The sequence below is a fragment of the Heloderma suspectum genome, chromosome 7 (assembly GCF_057233095.1).
Source record: "Heloderma suspectum isolate Gila_16-S chromosome 7, 16-S_ref, whole genome shotgun sequence".
NCBI lineage: Eukaryota > Metazoa > Chordata > Lepidosauria > Squamata > Helodermatidae > Heloderma > Heloderma suspectum.
This window is the reverse complement of record NC_139464.1, coordinates 22818758-22834133: the sequence shown is the minus strand read 5'-3', so window position 1 is coordinate 22834133 and position 15376 is coordinate 22818758. Positions and strand designations below refer to the sequence as shown.

At 42.7% G+C, this 15376-nt stretch overlaps 1 protein-coding gene across 6 annotated transcripts in view; it reads right to left on the bottom strand.

Moving 5' to 3' along the window:
- MICAL3 (microtubule associated monooxygenase, calponin and LIM domain containing 3) overlaps positions 1-15376 on the bottom strand; it is a 243144-nt gene that overhangs the window by 159061 nt on the left and 68707 nt on the right. The window lies entirely within an intron of this gene.

The window sequence follows — 15376 nt, the reverse complement described above, 5'->3', positions numbered from 1 at the left end:
CATTTGGTCTCCTGGGAAGAATTAGGCCCACCCACTCCTCCCCAAAAACAACAACTGACTGTATATTGGTAAGACACAAAACATCACTCTTTCTAGTTACATTTTCTGTAGGAGCCTGAAGATCTTAACTTATGAGGTTGCCAATATCCGTTCCTGAGCAAATGCATGTCTGTCAATGGATACCACAGCAAGCGAAGTATTTGCTCCCTCATGAAGGTTCCTCCTCCCTCAACTATCACCACCAATTCCAGTGGCATATGCAGAGGAAGATGAAAGGGAGAACAGGGCCATTCCTCCAGCTCTTCTGAAATAATTAATTTTGTTTCCCTCTTCCCTCCCTGTTCGTTTTTCCTTGTGTGTTGAGTCTTGTTAGATTGTGAACCTGTAGGAAGGGACTGTCTTGTTTAAATGATTTTATGTAAGCCACTCAGGGAGGCTTTTTGGCTGAGGAGCAGCATAAAATACATCAAATAAATAAATAATACTTCTCAATAGACCCTTCTCAATATAGACTTCTCAATATCAAGGGAAACCCCTAAGTATTTAGAAACCACTGCCCTATTACAGGGTGACTCAATTTCAGTCCAAGTGGACAGGCACTCAACCACCCAAGTTCATTATGAGAAGGAATGATTCTTTGAAGATGATACTGTTGGACCATAATGTAAAAAGGTCCCCACTCATCCATCCTCAAATAGGCAAGTTTTACAAAAGAAATGTAATAGAAAAAAATCACAAAAGAACATATTAAAAGAATTGTTACCAAAATTAAAATGTGATGCCAGTATATCAAAATTCAATGCTTAATTACAGTCGTTAGAGCAGAAGGAAATTTACTTCAAAAGGTAATTTAGGTAACGATCTGGGTTACACCCAGACCTTTACTTAAATTACCTTTTGAAGTAAATTTCCTTCTGCTCTAACGTCTGTAATTAAGCATTGAATTTTGATATACTGGCATCGCATTTTAATTTTGGTAACAATTTGAGTCAGTAATGACTCGGTGCTTGCACAGGAGGAACCTTTCCTTTCCTTACCTGGGTGTAACACTACAAGTCTAGGAGTGGAAATTGATCAGGGAACGCTCCCCCCGCCGCCGTTTTCCCCACACACACACACACTCAGCAATGATCTTCAAATGAGCTCATTCCTAATTTCCCTATCACAGGAATTTGACATCAGGTTAAAACAAGTGAATCTATATAGAACCAACAAATGCTGGAAGCAAGTTTGGGAGACTAAGTCCTATCTTGAGCCCAGAATGTTTCTGACAAGGCGAATTTGTCATTGTCTTCTTCACGCCCAAATTGCTCAGAAAGAAAATTCTAAGCAATAAAACAACATGGAACAATATTTGCAAGAATCGTGTGTTATACCATTAGTAAATTATTCCTCTCCCACTCCACAGACCTGCAAAAGCAGTGTACTGCTCTTGAAGGCACCTCAAAAGAGAGATTGTTTCTTTATAAGATTTCCTGGGACAAACACAGTTTTATTTATTTATTTAGCTGTTCCTCAGAATTATTTTCAAATGGATAAGACACCGTTAATTCACAATGACCTGGTTCACACGTAACATGTTAGATTTAACCCATGGCTTGTTGCCCTGCTCAGAGTTTGTTTGGCAGACAATCAAACAAACTGCCGTTTGTTTCCTCAATCCCTGGGTTGTCTGGCTTCTCTCCTCCTTTGCCCGCTCCCTTCCTGTATCCCAAATGCCTCTGTGGCACTACAGTACTAGCACGTAGAGTGGCTATTTGTTCTTTTCCCACTCTTGCCTGCAGCCTCTGTAGCCTGGAGAAACAGCTTATGAACAACCCACGATTCTGTGCTTGCACATAACAACCCATGGTTTAAACAACCTAGAGTTCACAACCCAACAACAAACCATCAGTTGTCTTTCTGGGCTGTCTGTGGTTAACAAACCACAGTTTGTTAGCATGGCTGGATTTGCACATTACTATAACCCAGAATTCAACAACCCATGGGTTAAATAAACAATGGGTTTGTCTTATGTGTGAACCAGGTCAAGCTTTCTATGGAACAGGAAAGATGAGCAAGCATTTAAGTGGGGGTTTAGAACAAATCACAACATTATAATATAAAGCTGGTCTGCATTATGCCTTAGGAATGCCCAGATTTAGCTCTCGCCATCACCAGCTCAACAGCAAAAGTTGGCATAGTATTTATGTAACACTCTTTCAACACAATCTACAGCACCTGGACAAGGTACACAGGAGAGCTACTCAACACAAAAGGCCTCAGGAATGCAGCCAAAATAAATATGCCATGACCCAATGGCTCCAGCACAAAAGGCAGCTACTCACAATGAGCAGAGTTATGCATACACCATGACCTAATAAAATTTCAGTTTCTATCAAGTTTCTAGCCCTTTAAGGCTGCAAAGGTTCAGCTGGAAGTGCGTGGAAGTCAGAAACAGTGAGCAGAATGAAACTGCAATAGTCAGGGTTTATATAGGTTAGAGAATTCAAATTGCTTTAGTGCAAATACATAGCCCTGCCAAATGGTTATGTGTATCTGACATTCTTCAATTTGTGCATGCGTGCACACAACCTACAGGAAGAAGCCAAATTTTAAAAGCACTGTATAAATACTAATTAGCTACAATATCCATCAGAAAGCAGACATTTTCTATATGGTACTACTAACCGGGAGAGAGTGCAGGACAGGAAGGCCTGGCGTGCTATGGTCCATGGGGTCACGAAGAGTCGGACACGACTGAACAACAACAACAACAACTACTAACGCTAATCAGGGCAACCCAAAAAGCCACCTACATGAAGGCCACTTTGGCCTGGCAGATAAACCCTAGTAAGGAAAGAGCAAGCCAAGCATCCTTAGGTAGAGAGTTCAATGCCTGCACAAAGGTGGAGCAAGAACACACAAAACAGGACCTCCTAGGAAGATCCTAACACATGTGTACATTCATATTAAAACTTCAAGGAGGCACTTTTAGCCATAAGGGATCATGATAGCAAATTAGGTTCAAGCCATTCAGGTCTTTTATGGCTGAGCCAACATGTTGAAGTTGTGGCCAGAATACCATAGCAAGCACTGGCTGTATTTCTGCACCAGCTTCAAGATTCCGGAGAAAGGAAGGCCACACCACATAGAATTCATTGCCTATCCTTGCACCTACCAAGAGCAATTAATGCTTGTGAAATATGTATCTGATAGAAAGGGTCACAATCTTCTTACCAAGAGGGATTGGCATAAGTGCACCTATCCTCTCAAATGGGAATTGCACACAGGTACCTAGACTGCGTGTGTTTGCACTTAATGACTTCCTTTTAAATACATGTAAGATTGCAGTGTAGATGTCACATTACACCACCATACACGAGGCCAGCATTTCATATCAACTGTTTCCATCGGCGTTCATATCTATTTATATTCATTAGTGGACCTTGTCTTTGATACTGTAAACCAGCCTTCCCCAACTTGGTGCCCTCCAGATGTTCTGGATTACAACTCCCAGAATTCCTGACCATTAACCAAGCTGGCTGGGGCTGATGGGAGTTGAAGTCCAAAGCATCTGGAGGGCACCAGATTAGGAAAGCCTGCTATAAACAAAGATTTTCATTGATGCTTAAGGATGAGAGCACCATGTACCATCTCTGGGGGGCGGGGGGGGGGGAGAAAAGTAGAACACACTTCCATGAAGAACACAGAAGCCATAAGCAGCACTATTCCATAAGCAGCCAATGTGATGTTTAAAAATAAGGATGTTTTTACTGGAACAGTGGGAGGGCCTTAACTCAGATCCAACTTCTTCAGATTCTTGCTAGCTTGTTTTCTTGCTCCTGGCAGGGAGTAAGCCAAGGCAAACTTTCACAGCTTACGCTTCTTGCCACTCCAAAGTGTTAGTGCTCCCTGGTGTTTTGCTTGCTATGCAATCACCAACACTATGTCCAGGTCATTACTTAGGATTTCAAGCAATGAGCAAGCAGCTCCCTTGGGGACACATTCACAAAGAATAGCAATCCCCATAAAAATATCCACCCTGCAAGGATGGAGACATACAAGGCAGGTAGCCAAGCTGACTCACAAGGGAGGTGTTGCTGTGAAGAAGGGCCTTCAGATGTGGAGTGTATATGCAGCTGCTGCAATTTATATAAAGGCAGTGGATCAAAACAGTGTCACCACCATCACAGAACCCTGTGGCTTGCATAGACATACAGTTCATACAAGCAACACTTCCATGGAAGTATGTGATCTAGCCACAAAGCCAGAAGAAATCCTGTACACCCTTCAAGGTGACTGGGTGGTGGCTGCCATCATGTATGATAAAAAGAGGAGGAGAGGCACGTGTGCAGGAAAAAACAAGGAAAAAAGAAAATGGAGAAATCACAGGTGCCTATAGAAAAAAGTTTATTATGGTTCTTTTATGTTGGCCCGACGCATTTCAGAAATATTGATTTCTTTCTTTGGGGGCTACAATAAAAATATATACATACATCATCTTAGTCATTTTATGTTACTCCAGAACATATAAAAACATCTCAAATACACCTAAAATAAATAATTACTATAAAATTATATAAATTGAACAGCCAGTTTTAACCTATACACAATTAATACTTCTGACATTCATATAAAATCAAGAAACCATTACTTTTACACATATTAAAACCAACAACGCTTTATATAATTTATAAATGTATATAATTTTATAGTAATTATTTATTTAGGTGTGTTTGAGATGTTTTTATATGTTCTGGAGTAACATAAAATGACTAAGATGATGTATGTATATATTTTTATTGTAGCCCCTGAAGAAGGAAATCAATATTTCTGAAACGCGTCGGGCCAACATAAAAGAACCATAATAAACTTTTTTCTATAGGCACCTGGGATTTCTCCATTTTCTTTTCTCCTTGTTTTTGCCATCATGTATGAAACATCCCATAAAGCAGGCTTTCCCAACCTGGTGACCTCCAGATGTTTGGGGTGACAACTCCCAGCATTCTTTACCACTGGACATGCTGACTGGGGCTGATGGGAGTTCAAGTCCAAGACATCTGGAGGGCACCAGGTTGGGAAAGGCTGCCATAAAGAATTATCAGTCGCATGAATGGCTCTAATGTTTATTGTGGCCTGTAATGCAACATTTGATAGATTTTAACACATTTTTGATCCTCCTGAGAAAAATGTTCAGTGATGACATGCTTTTTACTATGAATGAGAAGACTATTACTTTTGAAAAATAGCAAGTAGATCCAATAAATATTAAGTGGAAAGATACTGTGAATACAGTACTTTAAATAATCCATTGTTTACAATGTTTTACACATGGCTCAAAAGTATTACATAAGATGGAAATATGAGTTTTTGACTGCAGCCTGCTGCAGGTAAAAAGCTGATTGCACTAACCATGGTGGTGTGTTGTTTTTACCTTAACCCTGGTTAAAATCCCAAGTTGTTCAGTGAAACCGTGGGTTAATCTTGCCAAGCTAAGCCCTGCCCCTGGTAGTGTGCATTTGAGGAAAAACCAGCAAGACCTCCTTATGACTTTAGAAGCAAAGAGGCGGGAAACTACCTTAAGTATGAGTTGGTCAGTACAGATATTCTGCAAACCATGATCCAACGTGAACCATGACCTACAAAGACCCTTCAGATCATGTTTTCACATCCTGGGTTGTGGTCAATCCTTAGGCATAGTTTAGATATTCAGACATAATGTTTAACCATGATTAAAGAAAAGCAAACTATGGTTAAATGTCATGCATGCATAGGGCCTGTTCTATAACGGTGATGCTCTGTCTACATTGTTATAGCACCCTTGCAGAAGGTATTAAAATAGCTGAGAATGCACCGAGTTCTCCCAGTGAGAGGAACTTCCACAAAACTGTTACTCTGATTTGCTTTGGTATAGGCCTCTTTTGGTATGCAATGTGTGTCAATCAAGAAACCAAAGATTACACACACCACAGAGTCAACAACCGCCACATAGCAGACTCTGAACATGGAAAATGACTTACCCATACTGCATAGTGCCACCCACTTCCTGCAGCAAGTCCTATATTCATTGCATGACATACGGATCCAGTTCACATGATCATGGCAGCATTCCATGGTTTAAACAACGGCATGTGCTGGGCAGTTTTTGAATAATCAAGCCGGGGGGTTTCATGTCATCCAAACATAAATGGGGGGTGGGGCGGTGCAAGGGTTAAACAACCCTTTTTCTCAGATTATGGAACGGTTATTTAACCCTCACACAATCCCCACCACCCAGGTTCGGACAACACAACAAGCCATAGCCACTGCTTGAATATTCAAAATGGCCACCTGCCCACACCACAGCCCACCATGGCTTAAATAAGCTATGGTGTCTTATTTGTTCATGAAAACCAGCCCAGGAGCTTTGCAGTACATAAAGGGAGGCTATTGGTCAGACCACAACAATGCAGCTTTTCTCAAGTAACGACCCCATGCTCCATTCTTCCAGCCTCCACATTTTTCCTTACTTCTTTAACGGCATTAAGGTGTCGGGGCAGTGGCAAATATTATGATAGTGGGACACATTAGTCACTTCATCAGAATGCCTTCAGGCATGGACCTATGTTTCCTGCCCTCTTATTTAGTAAAGCTCCATGTTCATTAAACATAAGAAAATAGGAAGCTGCCTTATACTCAGTGAGACCATCGGTCCATCTAGCCCGGTATTGCCAACACTGACTGACAGCAGCTCTCCAGGGTTTCAGGCAGGATTCCTTCCTAGCCCTACCTGGAACTTTCTGCATGCAAAGCATGTGTTCTACCACTGAGCTACACCTACCTCCAGCAAATTCAAAACTGGTACATATTAGCAACTTTAGGCACCCCTTTATACAAACCATTATAAGGGCAGTTTTCCCCAGTCTTCCAGTTACTGTTGATCTGGGGTAAAGACAAACGTTATTGGATTTTTGGGTTTTTTGAAGCACATAACTAGGAACCAATAGTTCTTCCAGATCAACTAATAAAGAACGTGTCCTCTCATAGATCCTATCTGCACATAACCCCAAATCACTTTAGTGTATCAAGTTACACTTGTCCTGTTGTCGTCCGTCCCCCACCCCCACCCCCACCCCCGGCTGACAAAATGCTTTTTATAGTAACAAGGAGCATAAACCAAAGAACACTCTGCAGTTTCGTGCCAATAAAGGTCTACAGAGCCAGGCTGAAGCTAAACTTAGCTCACCCCTGCTTGTTTTTCTACTTTGCCAGACAAATGAATGCTGCTGTAGGATTTTGTAGTGTTTGGGGGAACCTCAGGGACGGGGGTTGAAACCAAATATCCAAGAGCTCTCTCATCTCCAGGAATCAAGGGCACTATACGTGCAACCTTTTGGATCCACTTTACAATTTCTCTCTCTCTTTTCTTGAGGATATGTATATATCTGCCAACTGAGGATAACACTTTAGGCATCTGTTGAAGTGGGCTCTAGTGCACAAAAACGTCTGCTACAATAAATATGTTAGTCTTTAAGGTACCTCAAGAAACACTCTTTTTTCTTTTTCTATGTGTCGTATTCAAGCTGTGTGTCGTCTCAACCTTGCATTGCCTCACAGCAGTGAGGTATTAAAGCAGGGATGCAGAAATGGGGGGGGGGACTAGTAATATCAGTAACATTCAAAACTTCCTTCTGCATGCAGCTTCGGTGCTTTCCATCTACCTCCTCCTCCCCCTCCCAGTTCTTGCCAGGAATAGCTGGACCCCTGAAGCCCTTGAAACCTGGAGGCAGCAAGCCAGAGATCAGAGGAACTACAAGGGAAGACAGAGATGCCTGCCAGGTTTCCAAGGTATTGGCACGTGTGCCTTACTGCAAGTCCTCAAGATGTTGTATGCTTTGTCTTGAACCAGCTGATGCTGACTCAGAACTTCTGGACCTCCCTTGGGCCAATGCACTGTCTGGGGAGGGGGTCAGGAGAGGAAGGAGAGGGGGGCATCTAATCTGTGAAGAAGCATGCAGGAAGAGGGCTCTTCCTGTGTACAACACTGGCAAGCACTTGCCATTGACTCAGGATCTCTAGCTCATATCCAGAACAATAGAAGCTAGCGACAAAAAGACCAGAATATGCCAAATGAGTGGAATGGGTGGGGGAGCAAAAAGCCCCACAAAGATTACCGGTAGGTGCTGTTTTTCTTTATAAACTGCCGTGTTTTGCAGCATTACTTAAAGCGCTGAAACAAAAGCGCAGAGTGCTGACATGTCCCAAGCCCTGGCTCAAGAATGAAGGGCCTCTTCACACATTTTCAGGGGTACGCACTTCAGATGTTTGCTCACCTAAAAATCTGAAGTGAAAGTGTAATGCATGCATGCTTGTGAACACATGGATTGTACAGGTCTGCTGGTTAGGGAGATAAGTTGGGTTGTAGTTCCCTGTTTATGGTAGACACAGTAGCAAAGTTAAGATTTGCTGCTGTATAATACATGAAACCTTGCCAAAAGGCAACAGCGTCAACACACAGGTCTTAGCAGCCAGCATGCTGGACGTTTTCTATCCCAGGGCAAAGAAGGGGAACAGGCCCATAGCGTTCCAGTGAAGTCACCCATAACAGGCTACCAGGGATCAAAAAAAGGCTGCAGTGAATTCACTTCACAGCAAGGCAAAAACATCCATACCATCCACCTCCTACAGATCAACCCACATCATAGTTGTCAAAACATCCTTTCAATCCATGGTGTGTGTTAGTATACACACTCCCATCAGTGCAAGAAGATTTCCAGCTAGTGTCCACTTGCACAGGGTAAGGCCTCAGGGCTACCCAAGAAAGAAACAACAACACCTGGCTAATTTTTTCCATATCCAATTACTTCGCTATGATAGCATTGTGCATTATAAATAGCAAGTAAGGTAAATGTACCATCTATAATTACCAGAACATGCTGTTAAAAAACCACAGTTATGGGTAGCTGAAAGTCACTGTCTGGCCGAGAAATCTCTCTCTCTCTCTCTCTCTCACACACACACACACACACACACCCTACTCATGCTGTTTGCCAGCATACAGAGTCAACATGTTTTTAAAGAATTAAGGATATGAATAAAAATCTCAACTCAAGGTGCATCCTTGTCTAAAGCTCCCAATTTCAGGAGAACAACTGGATCCAAGTGGTCCAGAGTGGTGATGGTACCTGAGCTCTGAATATGATCTTTGTACATTCTAATCTGGTTTGCACATCATGGCATCAAGCCCCATGATTTCTGGGGAGACACATGCTATGTGAGCTGCTTCTGGTTTCCATGAACAACCTATGAACCCACTACTAGAGGCTGTGAGCCTATGTACACCAGTTGCTGGAGAACATGGGTGAGAGGGTGCTGTTGCGCTCATGTCCTGCTTGTGGGTTCCTGGTTGACAGCTGGTTGGCCACTGTGGGAACAGAATGTTGGACTAGATGGACCCTAGGTCTGAACCAGCATGGCTCTTCTTATGTTCTCATGTTAACACCCCTTTCATAGACTGTTAGCATGACGTCCAAATCCAGACACTCTGGGTTGTTTATGGCTTAAACAACCCAGAGTTAACCTACGATTTGTTGTTAGGTTAACTCTGGGTTGTTTAACCCATAAATAACCTAGAGTTTCTGGGTTTGGATGTCACGATAATAGGGACGTTTGTAGATTGTTTATAGAAAATGGAAGCGGCTCATACATAGCATGCATCCCAGCAAATCATAGGTTAATTAATTTGCCACTGTGACATGCAAACTGGCCAAATGAGTCAGTTCAGAGGCTTTTTTTAAGAGCCACAAAACAAATTACCCTGTACAGTTGTTAGCTGCCACCAGGGATAGATCAGGCATAGTTCCCTACCCCTTACCATAAGGCGTAGGGAACAATGCCAGAAGACAGTAAAAGAAAGACACTTCCCAGTTTAATCCTCTTCTACCTTCCATGAGGGGAGAAGGGAACAATTCTAAGAGGAAATTTATGGCTTAGCAGACCCCACTGTCTAGGAAAAAACTCACTTAAGCCAAATTATTTCAATCAGCAATGGATGGCCTGCAGGCTGACTGAATCTACTTTGTTTTTTATTAGATCCAACTAGAGTTCACTTTTTAAAAATCACACAAAAGGTAGCAGCAGCAAAAAAAATACATCAGCAGGGAAATGGGTATTGCATCACAACAAAGCAGCAGAAAACACACAGCCCAATCAGCCTCCCTAATCTTGACCTGGTGGTAAAATTAACTTAAATGCAGGGCTAGTCCAATTTTCTCAGGGAGAGCGATCTACAATGGTGCCACAACCAAAAAGGCCCTGCCCCTTCTACTCAGTCACTGCACCTCAGGTGGCAGGGGGAACTGGAGCATCATGTCTGATCATGTCTGGAGCACCATGTCAGAGTGCACAGGAGGAAACATACAAGAGACTGTGGTCCTTAACTGCTCAGGTACTTTAGCAGTGTATGTACATGTTGATTTTCCTTCACATTGAAGTAACACAGAGCAGCATGAAAAAGAAATAGAGTACTTTTGTGTTATAAACACTATCAGCAGAGTTACGTACAAACCATCACAACTCGCAGCAGGTGTGATTACAATTTTCATAATCCAGGTGCGATTTCACCACTACCTTCAATATAGCCCTAAATCCCCAAGGCCCATCAGGCTGTATTAGGCAATCTCCTCAAACTTCTCTAGTCAGCCTCTCTTCTCTCAACCTGCAGACAAGCCCCAAGTACAAGCTCTCAAGAGCACCACATTATTCCACACCACAACAGGCAGAAGGCTTTGCACCCCTCACTAAGATATGCAACAAGAACCAGGCATAAATTAATCAAGCACTCACCCAAGCAAAGCCCCAGAACCTGCTCTAAATGCTATGGAGAAGCTCTAAACATGCAAGGGATGTATTTCCTCATCCATGAGTTGATGACAGTCCACCCCCAAGCATCAGAGTTAGAAGAGCACAGCATCCAGGCAGCCTTGGATCCTAGCACACTTCCCATTAGAAATAAACCCCTGAGTAGCAAGTCTTTCACTCAAACACTCACATACGTCACCACCAGACATCTGTCTCTGAAACACAAAGCCTTGGGAGGAACTCTGACTTGCTTTTCCTTTGTTGTTCAGTTGTTCAGTCGTGTCCGACTCTTCGTGACCCCATGGACCATAGCACGCCAGGCCTTCCTGTCCTGCACTCTCTCCCGGAGCGTGCTCAAGTCCATATCCATTGCATCAGTGATGCTATCTAGCCATCTCATCCTCTGCCGTCCCCTTCTCCTTTTGCCTTCAGTCTTTCCCAGCATCAGGGTCTTTTCCAGAGAGTTTTCTCTTCGCATTAGGTGGCCAAAATATTTGAGCTTCAGCTTCAGTATCTGTCCTTCCAATGAGCACTCAGGGTTGATTTCCTTTTTCCTTTTGCTTTTCCTTACTAGCAGGGAAAGAGGTGTCTCCGGTACACACCAGCCTGACATGCTTCCCATGGGGCTTTCAACTAGGATGGGCTCCAATGTATGCATCCTGCAGAGCTTGGTCTCCCAAATCGTCCCAACACCCTAACACTGACTTTAGAAACATTTTCCCTTTCAGCCCTGGGTAAACACAGGCAGCCATTGCTCAAAAGTCAACTTACCAGGGCACGCATGCATCCACACAGCCTGTTAACATGCTGTCAGGTGATATGAAGAACTTTAGCACTCAGCCACCCTCCTCATATGCTAGGGTCAGAAGGAGTGATAAAATTCTCCTCACACTTGGCAAGTTTAATAGTGTGGTTACTTCCAAACCAAGTTAAGTTATCACTTGGTACCCAGAATCAAAGTGTTCAACCTCTATGGTGCTATAATTCATTAGATGGTCCCCACCTCCCACTTTAACAGTACTCAGGAGCCAGCCTATACATGAAAAGATTTCTATACCAAGACCCTGCGTATATTTATAGTTTGCAACATGTACTACTTAGCCAGCATTGCTGAAATAAGCAGTGACTTTTTAAGAAATCAGTTGAAAGGGCGCCACACACAGTAATGAGCAAAATATTCTGGCTTGTTAAACTGTAACATGAGAAACAACAAACTCTGGTTTAAAACTGGCTTATGATCCTGGCTTACTTAGGCACAATCACCATAATCCCAGGTGCACATTACACTATCCCTGCCTGGTTTGTTTACCCACTTGCACAAAGAGGGAGCAAATATGCTGCTTGTTTACATTGTGGTTTAATAGCCCAGAATTCTAGGCTTCTCATTATGTGAGAATGCTCGCACTACGTCCATGGATGCACCCAAGATGCTATTTTGCAGATTTCCTATTATCCTGGATAGTAAAACATATGGGAAGTTCCTGAAATCAACACCCAGTTAAAACAGGCCAACAGTGCAGGTGCAGCCTGTCTGCCCTTGCTCCATTTACGTCAAAAGCTGGGCTATGTGTCAGGTTTCCCTCTAGTTTTTGTACAGCAAAAGACACCAGGTGAACGTCGCCAACACTGCTGTAGATTCTGTGCTTCAGGGCTCACTTTAACCAGCGTTAGTGAGTCACCTACTAAGCAGTCATAACCACAGCATGCACAAAGACTGCATTGAACCATCCAAAAAGAATGGAAAAAGCTGCCTGAGGGTTAGAACATCTCTCACTGCTGGACGTTGCCTTATAAGAACACATGGAAATCAGTTAGGAAACCAAAAATAAATACAGGCAAAAACGACAGCATCTACCAGTGTACGAAGTGTCAGGCTTCTTCCTAGGTTTAAAAATTCTAATAGAGGGACTAAGCTATAAACTAGGAAGTTCCCAGTTCAAATATCATCTCTGCCATCTACTAAGTTCCTGAGGCAAACCGCTCTCAGCCCCACTACTGGGAATAACAGTACTGACTTATCTTACAGTACTCTCAGCCCCACTACTGGGAATAACAGTACTGACTTATCTTACAGGGCTGTTGTGAGGATTACTGAGGTAATGCGTGTGAGGTGAACACTTTAAAGCACTATATAAATGTTGTTTATAGCATGTTGTCTATAAAACCAGAGAAAGGAACGCTACACCATTATTCAAAAAGCAGATTCCAGCTACCTGTGTCTGGCCTCTAAGTTCAGGATGTAAGGGAGTGGGGCTCACACAACATTGTTTAATGGAGAAGGATTCAGCTATGTGAGCCCCCACTCGCAGTCTGAAGTTGTACATTCCAGACACAAGTTTACCACCTCAGCAAGCATAACAGCCATGTCTCACTATATGGCAAACACGATTCCAAGATGTTATTCACCATGTTGCTGCTCTCAAGCAAACATACCCTCTGCTATGCTAAAGGAGGAAAAGGTATTTCAGGCATGTTTCATTTCATTGCGGGTAGGAGCCTCTGCATGACCACAAATCCTCATCAAGCTTTCTTCAAGTGAAGATGAGTGGAAGCCCCCTTGAGACCTTCCCCCTCAACACAAGAAAGGTTGGAGACTGAGGGGATGTGAATCTTGGGGCTGGACTTACATGCACACCTATGTCCCCTCCCCACTTTTAGCCTTCTTATGAGCAGACTGAACAGGCTTAGAGAGCGTCTAGAGAACTGTATCCATTCAGCAGAAAGGAAAAACTGAGGGAAATCAACACAACATATATAGAGAGGATTAAAACATAGTTATGTCTGGCCAGCTGGCCTTATGAGGCTTAGCAATTTTCTAGCTCAGTCTGGCTTTGGTGCAGAAAACATGGATAGACTTGACTAGAGTCAGTCAGAATTCCACACATACCTCAGTTACAACAAATTTTAAACAAAATTAGTGCTAGGCCAGCCCAACTTATTGCCCTCCAGATGTGTTGGGAGTTAGTCCAACACATCTGGAGGGCAACAGGTTAGGGAAGGCTCTACTAGGCCACAGCAGAGTAAAGGAAGTACCCACCTCTACTCTGCTATGACCTAGTTCAGCCTTCCCCAACTCGTTTGGGGAAATTTTCACCTTTGCATTCCTTTCATTCCTACATTTTAGCCTTTTAATTCCTTTGAGCACTACCCATGCCTGTCTTGCACACACCCATCTTGTCAGAGACCACAAACTGCATAGAGTATTTTGCAGTCCAGACTAGACTGAGGTCATCTCCACATCGATAATCAAGGGAGTTGTCTTAACATGAGATGTTATAATTCTAGGTATTTCAAAATTTGATACACATTTCTCCACTGTGTTTTAGCACAAGACAGAGAAACAACAGATGTAAGACACCAGAAAGTGTATGTATGCCATTTACACCTGACTCTCTGCTAGACAGTGCTACATGCAAGAGCCTAGAGAATAAATCCTCATTCTGTAGGGCAGAGGACTTTACTCTTTTCCCGTCCATCTTTAGCAAAAGCATAAGGCAGGGAGTAGGGATACAAAAAAACTGTAAGTCCCAAGCATCTATGTAAATGGCTGCTTGCAAGCTTGAGAATATATAGCAAAGAAAACAGCAAAGCTTAAAACTCCAGTGAAAACTTTAGAAGATGTTTTAGGATGTTTTTATTGTTTCTGAGTTTTACTATGCAAACCACTTTGATAATTTTAAAAAATGTGAATATAAATATTCCAAATAAAGGGGAAATTATTTTGCAGATCTAAAGCATCTAAATATTTGTAGTGTATTTACCATTTGTAATCTACCCAGGGAACACTTGTTATTGGGGGGCAGGGGGGATAATAAATAAAAAATAAAACCATAACTCGTCAGTCAGTTTCAGAAATCAGGAATCTCACTTCAGACCTGCAGCAGACCTGAGCCCACATTGATACCCATCTATTTACACAGCCCAGCGACACCTGCACAGCTCATAGTAGCTGACTTGGTTTGTATGCAAAATATGCCAAGTTCAATCTCTTCCTCTCCAGTTAAAAAATATCTCAGAGAGCAGGGCTAGAAAAGATTTCTGCCAGGTCTTCTCACAGTGTATGAAAACTTCATCTTTTCCATTTCTGCATTACCCAACTAGGATAAGCCTTAAGCCATCTGATCAAAGTGGGTCTGTTTTACAGTTTGACTCATTTAAAGCTACTGCATTTCGAATGCAGTACATCATAAAGTATCCCTTTATGATGAGCTGGCTAAGAATCAAGAAGACCTGGTTAGTGGCTGAGAACAATCCCAGATACAGGAAGCTGCTTTATACTGAGTTAGACCCCTGGTCCATCTAGCTCAGTATTACTGACACTGACCGGAAGCGGCACTCCTGGGTTTCAGGCAGTTTTCCCAACCCTACCTGGAGATGCCAGGAATTTTACCAGGGACCTTATGCATGCAAAGCATGTGCTCTACCACCAATCTATTGCCTTTCCAGACCCACGTCTCTGAATTCTAAAAGCAGAAATAACTGCTGAATTTAGTTTTACTGCTTCGCAGCAATAGTAAGTGGCATCAAGTGCCATCATTCCAAATTCTCACATAAC